This window comes from Chelonia mydas, chromosome 23, assembly GCF_015237465.2.
Source record: "Chelonia mydas isolate rCheMyd1 chromosome 23, rCheMyd1.pri.v2, whole genome shotgun sequence".
NCBI classification, from domain to species: Eukaryota; Metazoa; Chordata; order Testudines; family Cheloniidae; genus Chelonia; species Chelonia mydas.
In genome coordinates this window covers 2,004,184-2,017,858 of record NC_051263.2, presented here as the reverse complement: position 1 = coordinate 2,017,858, position 13,675 = coordinate 2,004,184, and the positions used below count along the sequence as shown (strand labels likewise).

At 49.8% G+C, this 13,675-nt stretch overlaps 1 long non-coding RNA gene across 1 annotated transcript; it reads left to right on the top strand.

Moving 5' to 3' along the window:
- The first annotated feature begins 4,142 nt into the window (after positions 1-4,142).
- On the top strand, positions 4,143-12,688 carry LOC119564350. Its single transcript, XR_005223136.2, has 6 exons — positions 4,143-4,496; positions 7,361-7,385; positions 7,938-7,991; positions 8,945-9,019; positions 10,521-10,640; positions 11,867-12,688. It is a non-coding gene; the product is annotated as an uncharacterized LOC119564350 (long non-coding RNA).
- The last annotated feature ends 987 nt before the right edge of the window (positions 12,689-13,675 follow it).

The window sequence follows — 13,675 nt, the reverse complement described above, 5'->3', positions numbered from 1 at the left end:
GTGGATCAATTAATAACATGTGAAAATAGACACTCTTTGGAGAGTCACGAGTAAATGATTGAAGTGAGAACACTTTTTCCCTGGATGTGGGTGAAACACCCCGTGATCGTCCTTTTGACATACACCATAAAAAGTGGCTGTGAATGATAACAAATGATTGACCAGGTGACTCGTTTGGTAACATCATCCCTTGGGTTGCACCCTGGCTCTGGGATGATGTCATTGCATGGGAAGACAATCCTAAATTCTTGTTTGATCTCATCAGAATGGTCTTTAAGGGGCGGCTCTCCCTCCCGGACTGGGTTTGTATTTTTAACAATATGCAAATGGAAGTATTTAGTAGTTATCAACGCATAAGGCAGTGCCTACAAACCTTTCATTTGCTAAAGAAGCCCGTGTTGGATGGGTGTTCAGGTTATCAGGCCTCAGATGATGCAACTGATCACAACTGTTTGTGCACTGTTGTTGTTTGTTGCAATCTTGCTAAGACAAAAACTCTGCTTGTGTATTTAGGCCTTGCCTCAAGACAGCACTTTAGCTCTTGCTTAAAGTCAAGCTTTGGCTTAATGGGGATGCTAATCAGATTCACACACTACTTTGTCACTAGATTTAGCGACTTTTTGGTTTGCCTGGTGAGAAAATAAGTGTCAAACAAAGTGACCAGTGACAAATCTAGTGACTTTCACTGCCAATCACAGTGACATTCAGAGAAAGAAGTCACCAATATGTATAGTCATGAAATCATTCACAAGCAGCTCAATAGTGTTAGTAAAATCCATTCCATGCTCTTCTTACTACTTTCTTTTGCACACCAAGTCAATGTCATTACGGCTCAATTGAGCATGTCCTCGGAAGGAATCACATTCCAGGGCTTCTTGGGCTGAGATCACTGTAATCTGCAGGTGAGGAAAAGAAGTTTGTGGAGGCTAATTAAATACTTTGCTAAAGCCAGACGCACATTGGAGAGATTTCAGAGTAGCAGCCGTGTTAGTCTGTATTCGCAAAAAGAAAAGGAGTACTTGTGGCCCCTTAGAGACTAACCAATTTATTTGAGCATAAGCCCACTAGTACTCCTTTTCTTTTTACGTTGGAGAGAGCAGCACATTAGCCAGCTTGTTTTTAGCCAAATGTTCTTTCTCACCCCTCCATAGTAGATAGCACACCCTGTGATGCAGGGAAAGCTGGCTAATGAAGTGAGCAGGGTGCGGGAGGCAGGCTAGCCAGCGAGGAGAGCTGCACAGATGGAAAGTGGGGTGGGATGAGACAGAGCCATGTGCCCCAATGGGGTAGGGGGCACCATGCCTGCAGGAAGGAAGCCCTTACTACAGGATCAAAGGTGGAGCTAGCTTGATTTTGGCACCCCTTTACTCCTTCCCCTGGCTTGGCCTGGGGTTAGCTGCCCAGCTGTTTTCAGAAATCAAACCCTGGAAGTGTGGGGAAGGGGTCCGGCTAGCGGATTTTTGTTTTTAAATCTACTTTCTTGGCTCCTTGCAGTGCCGACCTCAGGTCAGCGAATGCCCTCTTCCCCAGGCTCTGGGCTCTCCCTTTCACTAACCTGTCAGCTCAAATCCAGGCTGGCAATCTTGCTTATTCTAAGTAGATGTATGAGCTTTTGAGTTACCAGATATCTAGAAAGTGGTGAATTGGATATGGGAATTGTTCTTTGCTTTCTGAGATTTCATGAGATTGTTTTTAAAATAGTAATAAATATTGAGCTCTACTTCATCTTCCGCTTTCTCCCCTTTTTGGCACACGGTGGTCATGTTTCCGAGCTTTTCTCTGCTACCATGAGAGCTAGAAACTCTTATTATTATTATTAGTCACGAGCTCAGATTCTCCTGACTCCAGAAGCTGGGGCTTTCTTCAGAACACCAGCTGTCCCAAGCCTCATGACCAAAGGGTAAGAGCTGGCAATGCTGATGTAGGATGGTATAATTTACACCTCCCTACAATGGCAACTGTTTCTTCTGGCTAATATTTGCCCAGTGCTTTGAGGATTCAGAAGGGGCCACGTGGGCATGGAGTATTATATCAGGCTGAGTTTAAAAGGGGAGGAAATGAATTATTCTCCACAGTTCCACTAGGAGGGGGTAGAACCTCTGGGTTGTTTTATGGTCACCGTTCCAGGTCACTGTAGATGATGAGGCTATTCCGCGCTGGGGCTTGCCACCCTCCTAATTGATTCAGCAACCCAGGGCATCCCTTGGGGCAAACAGGGCCTGTGAAAATTCCCACCGGAGCCGTACATTCAAAGCCATTCCGCAGCCAGCGGGCGGTTTGATCTCATGATGCCGTGAATAAAGGGTGCTCTGATTTAGCATAGGACATGGCTGAGTCAGATTCCCCCAAGCCCCCTCTCCACCCGGAGTTGCAAGCTAATCTTGTGACAACAGGGGCACGGATGCCACCTGCCTCCTGTTCTGTGTCTGCTTGGTGGGTGATATTCGCGTGGCCTGCTCAAAGCCTAATGAGGTGGGCTTTGGGAATGTGAAACCCATCACCCTCCCCACCAACCCTGGTGCCAGGACTGCAATGCCCCTCTCCCAGGAGGACACCTGCTCTGGTGTAGGGCTGTAGCCAATGTTCCTTCTAATTTTTGACAGGCCGTGTGGGCAAACAATTTCTTCTGTACAAACTTTCGACAAGCCGTGTGCGCAAAAAATTTCTTCTGTGCAAATTGTTGTGCTTCTGTGCAAATTTTTGTGCGCGCGGTGTTTCTCCGTGTGCGCGGGGTTTAGGATCTGTGTGCGCGCGCCCATGTGCACAGCTTAGAGGGAACAGTGGCTGTAGCCCCAGCTTCTCTGCAGCACTGGGGCCATGGGTTTCCCTGTTCTTCTTGCTAAAGCCTTCCGTAGGGTGGGGGATTGCTTGACTGATCTGCCTAGTCATGGCTCCACCAGCCTTGTCCCCAAATCTTGCTTCGTGCTACTGCCCACCAGATTGCAGGTCCTGGCAGTGGGGAATTCTCTGTGGCCTGCCTGCCCCTGGGCAGAGAGGAAGGGTGGCCTAATGGTTTGGCTGATCACCTGGGACTAGGGGTGAATCCCCTGCTCTGCACAGCCTCCCTGTGTGACCGTGGGTAAGTCTCTTAGCCCAGATCCTCAAAGGTATTTAAGTGCCTGACTCCCATGGGCTATATAAGTACCCTCCGACGCAGGAATGGCATTGGATCTGCCCATGGAGCGTGGGGCAGTGTTTGTATAGCACCCAAGAGCATGCTGGGAGCTCAAATATGGTCCCTGCCCCAGACAACCTACAATCAAACTGCCGATGCAACGCAGAGAGGAGAAGGCTTGTCTTGTGGCTAAGGCACTGGGCTGGGACTCTGGTGATCGAGGTTCAGTCAGAGGCTCTGCCATGAACTTGGCATGCCTGAGGGGGACTAATGTCAGTTGTTGGGTTTAGCAGGCAGGTGGTGTTGGTGGTGCGTGATACGCAGGAGGTCAGACCAGATGATCTGGCGGTCCCTTCCGGCCTGGAACTCTGTGACAAATGTGGCTTTATGCTACATTTCCATCTGCAGCCCGTTCATTTCCCTCAGTAATGTGGAGCAGCCTAAGGGCTGCTCTCAAATCTGCTGGTTTGTAATGGCCAGCTAGGGCTCATCCTAGTCCCCTTGATACGCCCTCTCGCCCACGAGGAAGGTAGAAGGAGGGAGTGGGAGAGAGACAGCTGTAGGATTCCCTGGCCCTCAAAGGATAGGGCGATTTGTGGGGTCAAAGCAGGACAGTCAAGCCAAACCCAGGACTGGCGGAAGGTCTGCGTGTGCCCATTGAACAGCACCCATGCCCTGGCCCAGGAATTCTGCTCTTGCACAAGTCTGACTTTGATCGCCCTGTGGGGAAGGAGCAGGTGTTGTGGGGAATTCATTTTCGAAACCCTGAGTTTAAGGATCTGTAAGTCCGGAAAGCTTTTTCTCCCTTGCAAAGAAATGCCCTAGCCTCTGGATTGTATAGGCTCCTCTCTGCAACGCTTTCGTTATGGGACTGGACCTTTGTCCATATGTTCAGGGCAAAGTCCTAGCTCTGGGTAGGGGAGGGAGAAACTTCTTTCCTAAAGTAATTGCGCGTTATTAAAATGATTGTTACGCAAACACCAGCGAATTTCTCCGCCTCCCCTTTGTTAATTACAGCTGTCAGCGTCAAGCGGCGCGGCGAGCCTGGGGCCAGACCACTGCAGCGCAGGAGAAAGGGGGAGTCTCATGCGCCATTACCAGACCGCTGCAATCGGTTCTACACCCGTTTCCCACCAAACACAACCCTGGTTGCATCGAACCCAGTTTTTTGGCGGGGGCGGAGGGAGCAGCTAAGGGGACTAGGTTTAATGTGCGGGGGAACAAGGGCGCTGTAAACCGTCCCCTCCCCTCCTTTGCCGCCCGCCGGTGGAAGGACCGGCCGTGTTGCAGCGTTCCGCCTGCGAACGCCCGCGGTGTGAAGGTTCCAGGCTCCCCGCGCCGGGGCCGCGGCCATGGCTCTCCGAGTCCGCGTGGTGTACTGGTAAGCGCGGGCGGGGAGCAGCGGGCCGCGCTGTTGCCGCTGGCCGGTTCCGCCCGCGGGAGGAGCGAGGAAACGTGTTTGCGCCGCCGTTCGTCCGTACAGCGGCTGCAGCATAGGGGCCGCTGACCAGGCCGGAGGGGAAGAGGGGCCGCCCCCTTCTTTTGTTCTCGTGCTGTCTTCCCACTAAGCGACACGGGGGGGGCTCTGGCTGAGCAGCGGGGAATCCGCTCGCTCGCTTTAAAGCGGGGGGCAGAGGGGGCCGCAAGGCTACGGTCGCAGACAGAGCTCGGGGCCGGACAAGCGGTGCGCGTGTGGACGGAAGTCGCAGGAAATGTCTGGCCGCTGTCAGGCTGCAGGTTTTGTGGGCCGGTTGCCTCCTCTAGGGGCTCGTCTCTCTCGCCAGCAGAAGATGGTCCCGTAAAACTTATGAGCTCCCACACCTGCTGGACTTCGTAACGGAGCCGAGGGCGGGGTCATGGTTTCTGGAGAGCTCACCTTCCCTGCTCGCTCTGGTTACAGGGTGGGTGGCCACACCCCTTGTCCCATGCTCTCTGTGTATGTAAATCTCCCCACTGTATTTTCCATGCGTGCATCCGATGCAGTGAGCTCTAGCTCACGAAAGCTTGTGCTCAAGTAAATGGGTTAGTCTCTGAGGTGCCCCAAGTCCTCCTGTTCTTTTTGCGGATACAGACTAACCCGGCTGCTGCTCTGAAACAGATACGCACAATCTGCTACCCTGCGTTGGCCTGGGGCGGGGTATTTTAGCAGACGCTCCACAGGCCGGGGAGGAAACGTGCTGATCCAGCAAAGTATCCGTTAAAAGCAGCGAGACCGGGAGATAACTCCCGCTTCTTGCCCCAGCTGCTTAGTGGTCCTGACCCGAAGCCCCTTGAAGGCAGTGGGAGGCTCTCTCTTGATTTCAGGCCCTTCGGGTAAATCCTTGTATGCTGTTACTGGCCAGGCCACAGGACAAACTGTGGGGAATGACCCTGTGCTGCCCTCTCAGGAATGGTCTGGCTGGGGGCCGGTTTAACGCCCCCTTGAGATCAGTTGACCGGGTTGGAGGGTAACTGGGCTGATACCTTGGCTGTTTGGGGCTTAAACTGAGAGCTCTTTAAGAAACCTGCACGGGTGTTGTAGGGGATTACGCTGCTTCTATCCCACAGGGTGAATGAAGCTGCTTACAGCCTAGCACGCACTGGCTGAATGGTAGGTGGACTAATGCCATCTCTGTGCAGTCAGGCGAGTCCTCGTTTATATTTGGTACTTCTGCTGCAAAGTGGCAGCTTACACGCCCCCTCTGCCCACCTTCAGTCAGCCAGAGCTTGAAAAGGGTATTGTCACCCTGGAATAGACCGGCATCTATCTTGCTTAGTGCAAGACACCTTAATCCTGACCTGCTGCAGCCTTTGCTAAGCGAATCCTCTGCCAGGGTGCCTCTGTGCTGATCTGCATCTCCTCCTTCTGCTAGAGTAACCATGGCCTCCCATATACACAACTCATGCCCCTCAAGCATGACCCACAGCCCTCCATGCACCTATAGGTCCGGCCTCCCCAGGCACGGCTCCCCAATATCTCCTGCTACTCTGACCTGAGCTGCCTCGCTTTTTGGTCCATAGACTTCAACTTTCTAACTCGCCTCTTGCAGCTTCACCTGTCTTCAAGAACGCGCGTAGTCATGGTAGCTGTGTATCCTCTGGTTATCGCGGCGTAACGAAAGCGCCAGAGCGATACTGAGTCTTGTGTGCTGTGGAAGTAGAGGGGTTATTCTGTGCCCATGGGGCAGCGGTGAGAAGTGACTGCTGAAGCTGGGGTGGAGTTTAGGGGGGAGGGGAAAAAAAGGGGGGGGTAGGAATCTCACCTCCTTGCTAATAAAATAGTTTTATCCTGCAGAGTTAGTTGCTGTGACTCTAGGGCTTAGCCAGCTCTGTGACGGTGTTACAGAACAGCATTCGGGGTCTTCTGAGAGGTTTCTGTCCCTGGCAAAAAGCACCCTCCTACTCTACATTCCCACGCCTACTAGAATGACTTCTGGAAGCGCTCTCCTCTGCTCCTGTGCATCTAAAATAGACACAGGAAGGGCTGGTATGACTTCCCTCTTTCAAAGCTCTTTCTCAGCAGCCAGTTGCTCTCTTGCACCTCCGATAGAAGGTGGTTAGGGGGCCAGTTTGTCCCAGCACCAGCAGGTGTGAGCGCAAAGTTCATATGCGTCCTATTCCAAATAATAGCAATTAGCGTCTGCGGATAAAGTCAGCAGTTGACTGTTTCTTGACACAATCTAAATGCAATGAAAGTAACCGCATGGCAAGAAGGCTCAACTTCAGTCTTAAGTTTCTAATGAAAACAACTAGCAACAATCAGCATCGTTAGTGGGGTTTTACTCTCCCAGTGATTTGTAATTATCACTTTCTGTGGACCAACATCGATGCTCAAAACCCAGGGAGATGTCCTCAAAAAGGGTGTCATGTTCCCATCTACTGTCTTGTCCCACAGAGAAGACACCAGCCTACTACTTCTGGAGGCAGCATGGCCTTGTGGACAGAGCACTGGACAGGGTTTTGGGATTCCCAGCTCTGCCACTAACTTGCGTGGGTGTCCTTGGACACGTTCCTTTCCCTTCGTAAAATGGAGCTACTTGATGCTCCTTTGCAAGGCACTTTGAGATCGGTTGATGGAAAGCACTATAGAAGAGCTAGGTGGTGGTATTATTTTCAACCTAATGTCGTTCCCCTTCATCTCAAATAGCAGGAGTCCAGGTGGGATTAAAGAAAGCTAGGTGCTCAGCTCCTGTTTGAATTTTAGCCTTTGTCCCTTCTTTGGTTAGTGTCTAGATGCTGAAATAATTCTTCTTTGTCTCCCTGCAGCGGGGCCTGAGGCTACAGTCCCAAGGTAAGCGACCAGTTCCTCGGTTCAGTTCGAGTTATAACTCTGGCGGTGGTGGGTGAACTGGACTGATGTGCTCTAGGATCCCATTCCTGTTCCCAGCACTTGGTCCAAGTTACTGGCCATCTGCAAGGAGAGGAAGTTCTCCTCCAGAGAAAGTTGGGCCATAGCATGTCATTGGATCTGCTCCTGGAGCGTCCCCAACCCTTTGCCCCAGCCTGACCCAACGAGAACTGCTGGGGTTTTCATCCCCCTTCGGTCCCCAATTGGCTGCCTGGGCTGTCTGAACCTGTGCATGAGGAGGTATAAATGGAGTTGCACTGGTGAGAAAATTGGTGCAAAGGGAAGCAGGAAGTTGGGGTAGAAAGGGCTCCTGTACCCACAGCAGGCCACATGGCCTGGCTGCGTGAGACTTGGCTCGCTAGCTGGTATTGTTGCCAGCTGTTTTTTTAGGTGCGTGAAGTAACAGCAGAGCCAAGATTTAGCTGGGGCAAGTCCTGACGAAGACTTCTCAGTGCATTAACTCTGGGTTCTGCCTTTCCCTTCTCTCCTCTCTAGTATCAACAGCTCAAGAAGGAACTTGAAAAACAGTTCCCAGGCAAGCTGGAGATCGTGAGTATCCCAGGACTGTCCAGTTTGTCCAGAGCACTTAACTTTTGTGTCTGTCTGACTCCCAGTCAGAGAATATGCACAGCCAAGGAATGGCCGTGTCCTCTAAAGCTCCGGTTCTGTACTCTCAAAACTCCTGTTGCCTTCAGTGGGAATCTGCGATGCAGGAGGCTCTAAATAAGCCCCTCCTCATCTGGTGGGACCTGACTGAGAACTGTCGGACTAAGAGCATGTCATGTCCAGCATAAATCTGGAACATAGTTGTCAGATCCATGGTTCGTCTAGTCTAGTATCTTGTCTCTGAAAGTGGCCAGTGCCACATGCTTCAGGGGAAGCGGTTAAACCTCTCCGATGGGCAAACAGGCACAAACATAACCATGGGGAAAGCTTTGACCTGATCCTGGGCTGCTGCTGGTTGGCTTACAAAGCATGCCCCGTGTGGTAGAGGTAAGGGAAGCCTTGATCAAGGAAGCATGGAGAGTAGCGTTAAGGTGGAAGGAGGACAGTCCTGCAGGACTGAAGATGTTTGGACAATCTAGTATCATGTCCTGGTTTCCTTGTGCGCTTCAATCTATATATACTCTTCTAGATTATAATTCGTTTGGGATAGGGATTCTTTGATATGTTCCGCAGCTGGCACAATGGGATCCTGGCTTCTAGAATACAAATTAACTTAATAGAGTCTAAGGCCAGAGAAGGGCCCATTATGATCATCTAGTCTGACCTCCTGTATGACTCCACGCCAGAGAATCCCACCCTGTCACTTCTGCATCAAGCTCATAACATCTGTTTGCAGATGTATTCTCCTCTCTGGTGAGAACTGTAGGGAGCACTCCTGTTGAATTAGGAATCTTCAGAAGAAACTAACATGAAGGGGAGAGCTGGCTGCTTAAAATAGCCCAGACCCCCTCGGGGCTCTTCATTCTCAAGGTGACTGACTCCTCTTCTCTGCTTAGAGTGGCGAAGGGACCCCTCAGGTCACAGGATGGTTTGAAGTGACAATCGCAGGCAAACTGGTGCATTCAAAAATGGTGAGTGGTCTCTTCCTCCCCTGCCATCTAGTTCCTAACCGAACTGCTCAGCTGATAGTCACCAAGGCGGGCGATGTGCATGATCCAGGAAGACTCCTTCATAGAGATGTTGTGAGCACAAGGCTGGGAGCCTTGTCTGGGCTGACATCTGTAGCCAGAGTCCGCTGTTGAAGCTGGAGCAGTAGTCCTGTCTACAGTTGTACCAGCTTGTACAATGATCCCCTTAGAATCTGCAGGCTGAACAGGGATCGGGGGGGCTTCTAAGGAGCACTCACTGTGGGTCAGCAGGTTGGTACTCTTCCTTCGGTGCTGCTGGAGATGAGACCTAAAACACATATCAGCCACTAACTCCTACTAGCCCACTCACTGGGCTTGCAAGTGTTAACTCAATGCCCTGTTCATGTTGCAATAAGAGTAACTTATCTTGACTCTCTAAAACTTTCTCTGCAGTTGCAGTAGGATACAGGCTGTGGTTTTTTAGTCTCTCTTCTTCTCCTGCCCCTTCCCCTAAAAGCTGGCATTTTCCACCTCAAAGATGGCTGCATTTCAGTGATGGATGAAACCTGCATCCTTTATCACCAAGGATGGCAAATTGAAATGTCTTATTAGCAGCCACCGCTGCTGACCTTCACAGGAGGAAAAATACAGCTCCTTAGAAAACCTCTTTGATGCTAAAATAGCATTTGGCTCTTGCAGCTGCTGATGCTGCAGGCCCGGGAGGGTGGGGGGATTAGAGCTGTTGGTCCTACATTAAAAGTTCTTCCACTGTCAAGTGTCTCTTTGAGGTGGCAGGACTGTTGAGCTCTGTGTGCTTAAGGACGTTCCAGGAGCCTGCTGAACTTCAACTGTCCTGTATGTGACACCTTCTAGAAGCGGTTGTGTTTGCCCATATTTCTTGGCAGGGGGGAAGGGGCTGTAAGTTTCATCTGCTCTTTTTTTTTTTAAAGCTAATATTTTGTTTGAGCTCTTTGTGAGCCAGGGTGGTCAAGCAGGAGAAACAAGCTTTCTGCGCTCGCTGCTGTAGCCAAGGAGTAGCTGTGAGGTTTTTCCGAGGCTGCTTTTCAAACACTGCATTGTCCCTCCGATCCTGGCGATGCTGTCCTGTCACAGCTTCTTGGCAGTGATATGAGTGCCCGAGTAGAAGGCGTCTTACTGAGGAATACTCTTAAATAGGAGTGGAAATCTCCGGGGGCATAACTCTGGACACAATCAGTGGCCGTGTTACCCTGGAGAATTATAGAAGCTTTAAAACATAAAAACGGTCATACTGGGTCAGACCAAAGGTCCATCTAGCCCTGTATCCTGTCTTCTGACAGTGGCCAATGCCTGGTGCCCCAGAGGGAATGAACAGAACAGGGAATCACCAAGTGATCTGTCCCCTGTTGCTCATTCCCAGCTTCTGGCAAACAGCCTTCTCATGCTCTGACTTCTTTGAGTCTTATGGGGCATGTCTGGGGGGGGGGTTCAGCTGTCCCCTTGCTAACTGGCTGCTCTCTGGCAGAACGGGGATGGATTTGTGGATAATGGCACCAAGCTTTCCAAGATTGTGGCAGCCATTAAAGAGGCGTTGGCTTTGGGATAGGAACAGCAGAATGCATCGGTGGCTCTGTACATAGCACAGGTAAGTTTGTGGGTCTGGCTATCCCAGTAGTCCTCTTTCAGCCCTTCCTCCTTGGATAAACAGAGCCTTGCTGCATGTGACTTTCTAGGATACCTTTAACCATGGTCCTATCCCCCTCGGCATGGGTATTATAAATATGATGGGGCACCCGAAAGAGCAAGGACTTGTCACGTTATGGTTGGTTAGAACTTCATCTCCTTCCCCCCCATCCCAACCGCTATTATGCTGACTGCTGGGGCAGCTGTTGTGCTTCACCCCAGAGATGGCTGCATTCCGGCTTATATACATAGACAAGGAAACACTTGGGAAAGCTCTGTGTTAAAATGCTGTAATGCTGCAAATCGTAAAGCTCCCTGCCACTCTGCTTATGCTGGCAACCACCAGCAGGGCAGAGCATTCATGGGAGGCAAAAAGATTGGCAAAAGGGTTCAGAAAATGAGCATGGCTCTGGTTGGCTGAGGTGCTGTGAATCCAGGTGGTGATGAAAGCAGACTTGCCCCCTTGGTAAATCATGCATGCAATCCCCAGAACCAAAGCTAGAACCCTGGTCTGTTAGATCCTAAAATGCACCCTTTGCACTGCCACGCCCTCTCCTCCCCTCCCCCCCACTTCCTTAATTAGTCCTACGAGGTCTCTTGTCCTCTGTGTTGCGATTGTGTTATCTTGGGTTTGTCTACAGTGCTTTTATTTAAACAGTAGAGGGCACGGTTACACTTGCATGCTGTAGCTGCTGCTTCCGGTACATCAGACTGGAAAGGGCCTTTCTGAGCCTTCAGTCCACTGCTCTCACAGACGCTCCAGCATAGAATTCTGGACGTAAACTTATCAGTCTCCATCTTCAAACTAGCTCGCCCTCACTGCTCCGTTTCGGAGGCTGTTCCAGACCCTTGGTTCCTAACCATCAGAGGAGCTTCTCGTTTCCAGCCTAAACGTATTCACGATCAATTTGTAGCCGTTTGTTCTTGTGCCAATAATGTCCTTGAGCTTCAATAGCTCTTCTGGTGGTTTTCCCCACCACACCCTGGCCTATTTAGAGAGAGCAATCAGATTTTCCCCCTCTCAGCCTTCACTTGGCTAGGCTAAACAAGCCAAGCTCTTTCCATCTCCTCTCCTAGGATGGGCTCTCCAGCCTCCTGATCATCCTAGTAGCCCTTCTTTACACCTAGTCCAGTTTTATTTTTAAATTTCAAGTTTGTTAACTATATATGTTCCCTCTCTTTGTCTAGCTTGATGAGCATTTGCTTCGTTCAGCTCGGCCGAGCGCTTGATGACGGGAGTTGCCGAAATGTCTTCTGGCGCGTGGCCATTCCCAGAAGTTTTTGCGCCGGATGCTGGTTTGAACGAAGGCAGATGAGAATCCAGCTCTGTGCTTTGGCATGCTTTATATCTGTATGCAACACCTTTCTAGAGTTGAAACGGCCCCGTTAACGTGCCCTGTTAACACACTATGTGCCATTAAGGTGCCTCTAACTTTGAGTAATTCTTGAGTGAGTTTCACTGTTCAACCTTACAGAGAAATCTGTCTTAGTGCTGATATAGCAACAGCAAGCTCTTTGTCTGGGGTTGCTGGGATGAAGGCTGTCAAGTAAGGGAGGGTCACCATCTGGGAATCCCATCAGTGTGGGAAGAGGAATTAACTGCTCATTGTCCGGTATGGGGGAAACTGGGAGGGAAATGAGATAAAATGTTTTAAGGAATGACTCAGTAGTCTGTTTATAGAATTCCTGAGTTTTAATTTAAACTCCTTATGTTTTCTTAAACTGGTGTCAAAACAGTTTTTCCCTCTTCTGCAGAACCTTGATACAGTCCTGACAAATCACATTGAGATGTCCCAGCTAGGCAGTGGAGCTTGCTCACAAAACGTAACCTCTAAATCTTGGCATTTCTGAATCGTGATAATGCACTTCCCCCTTCCAGGGTCACCCAGTGTTTAAAAAAAAAGAAAAAAAAAAAACCCAGAAAGACGGTTTTGCAATTTTGCTGTATGATTTAACTTTTGTTGCACTTCAGAAAGATGTCTGTCAAATAAAATAATGAAAATTTGTAAACTGGTTGTGTAGTGGCTTCTTTCTAGTGCTTGCTATCTGACAAACACAGAGCAATAGCAGAATCTCCGTTCCCTTGCAATAGGGGGTATAATTCTTCTATACCAGTACTCCGAAACAAGTGGCGAGTGGTCCAGTGCTTCATTGCAGTGTGACTATCATGAAAGCAGCATTCCAGGTCCTATATCCAAACCTATCAAGCTCCTTCCATCTACACACTCCACTCCAGCAAGCTTGATGCAGCTTTTCATCTTTCCAGACTTCTTTGCAACCTCAGTAGTGGGGCTCATATTGAGATGTCCCAACTAGGCAATGGATATTTTTTTAAGCAGCCAGGACCTTGCTTTTTGTGACATCAAAGTTCTCCTGCCACATCTCCAGGGTCTTGTTACAATGACTTTGATCCACAGTCCCCCAAACCTTGAAACAAAGGAAAACTGGTGGCATTTGCAGACCAGTTCTGTATTGTGACACCCCCCGCTTCAAGCTACAGTAGCAGAGGGTGCTGCAAGTCAAGATTGTGGAGCAGGGCAGAGCTGGGATGGAGAGTGGGAAGTGTACTAGCAGAGATGGCTGTAAATGGGGACTGAAGTACGTGAGCTGTGTGCACAATGCCTACCCTATGCTAATATGTTCTTAGTCTCATTTTCATGAATACTAAAATAAACCTCCATTTAAAAGAAAAATTAATCAGCTTGGCTCAGTTACCCTTGTAACTTGTACCTATTATGAAACAACTCTTGTAAGTAACCAGTAAAGGAGTAAATCCTCTGTCTGCTGGGGCCAGGCCAGTAAGAGTTCTCTCTGCTGCATAGGGTGAGACTTATTTAAAGCTCTGACCTTCCATTGCCATGACAACTTGATGCCTTCTCCTTACCTCCCCAAACACCGTTTTTTGTAATAATTTTACCCTTTAATCCAACAGGCCTGTTTTTGTTCTTCCACAATTGATTTGATTTAATGGGGAGCCTAGGAACCCATGACCATCTC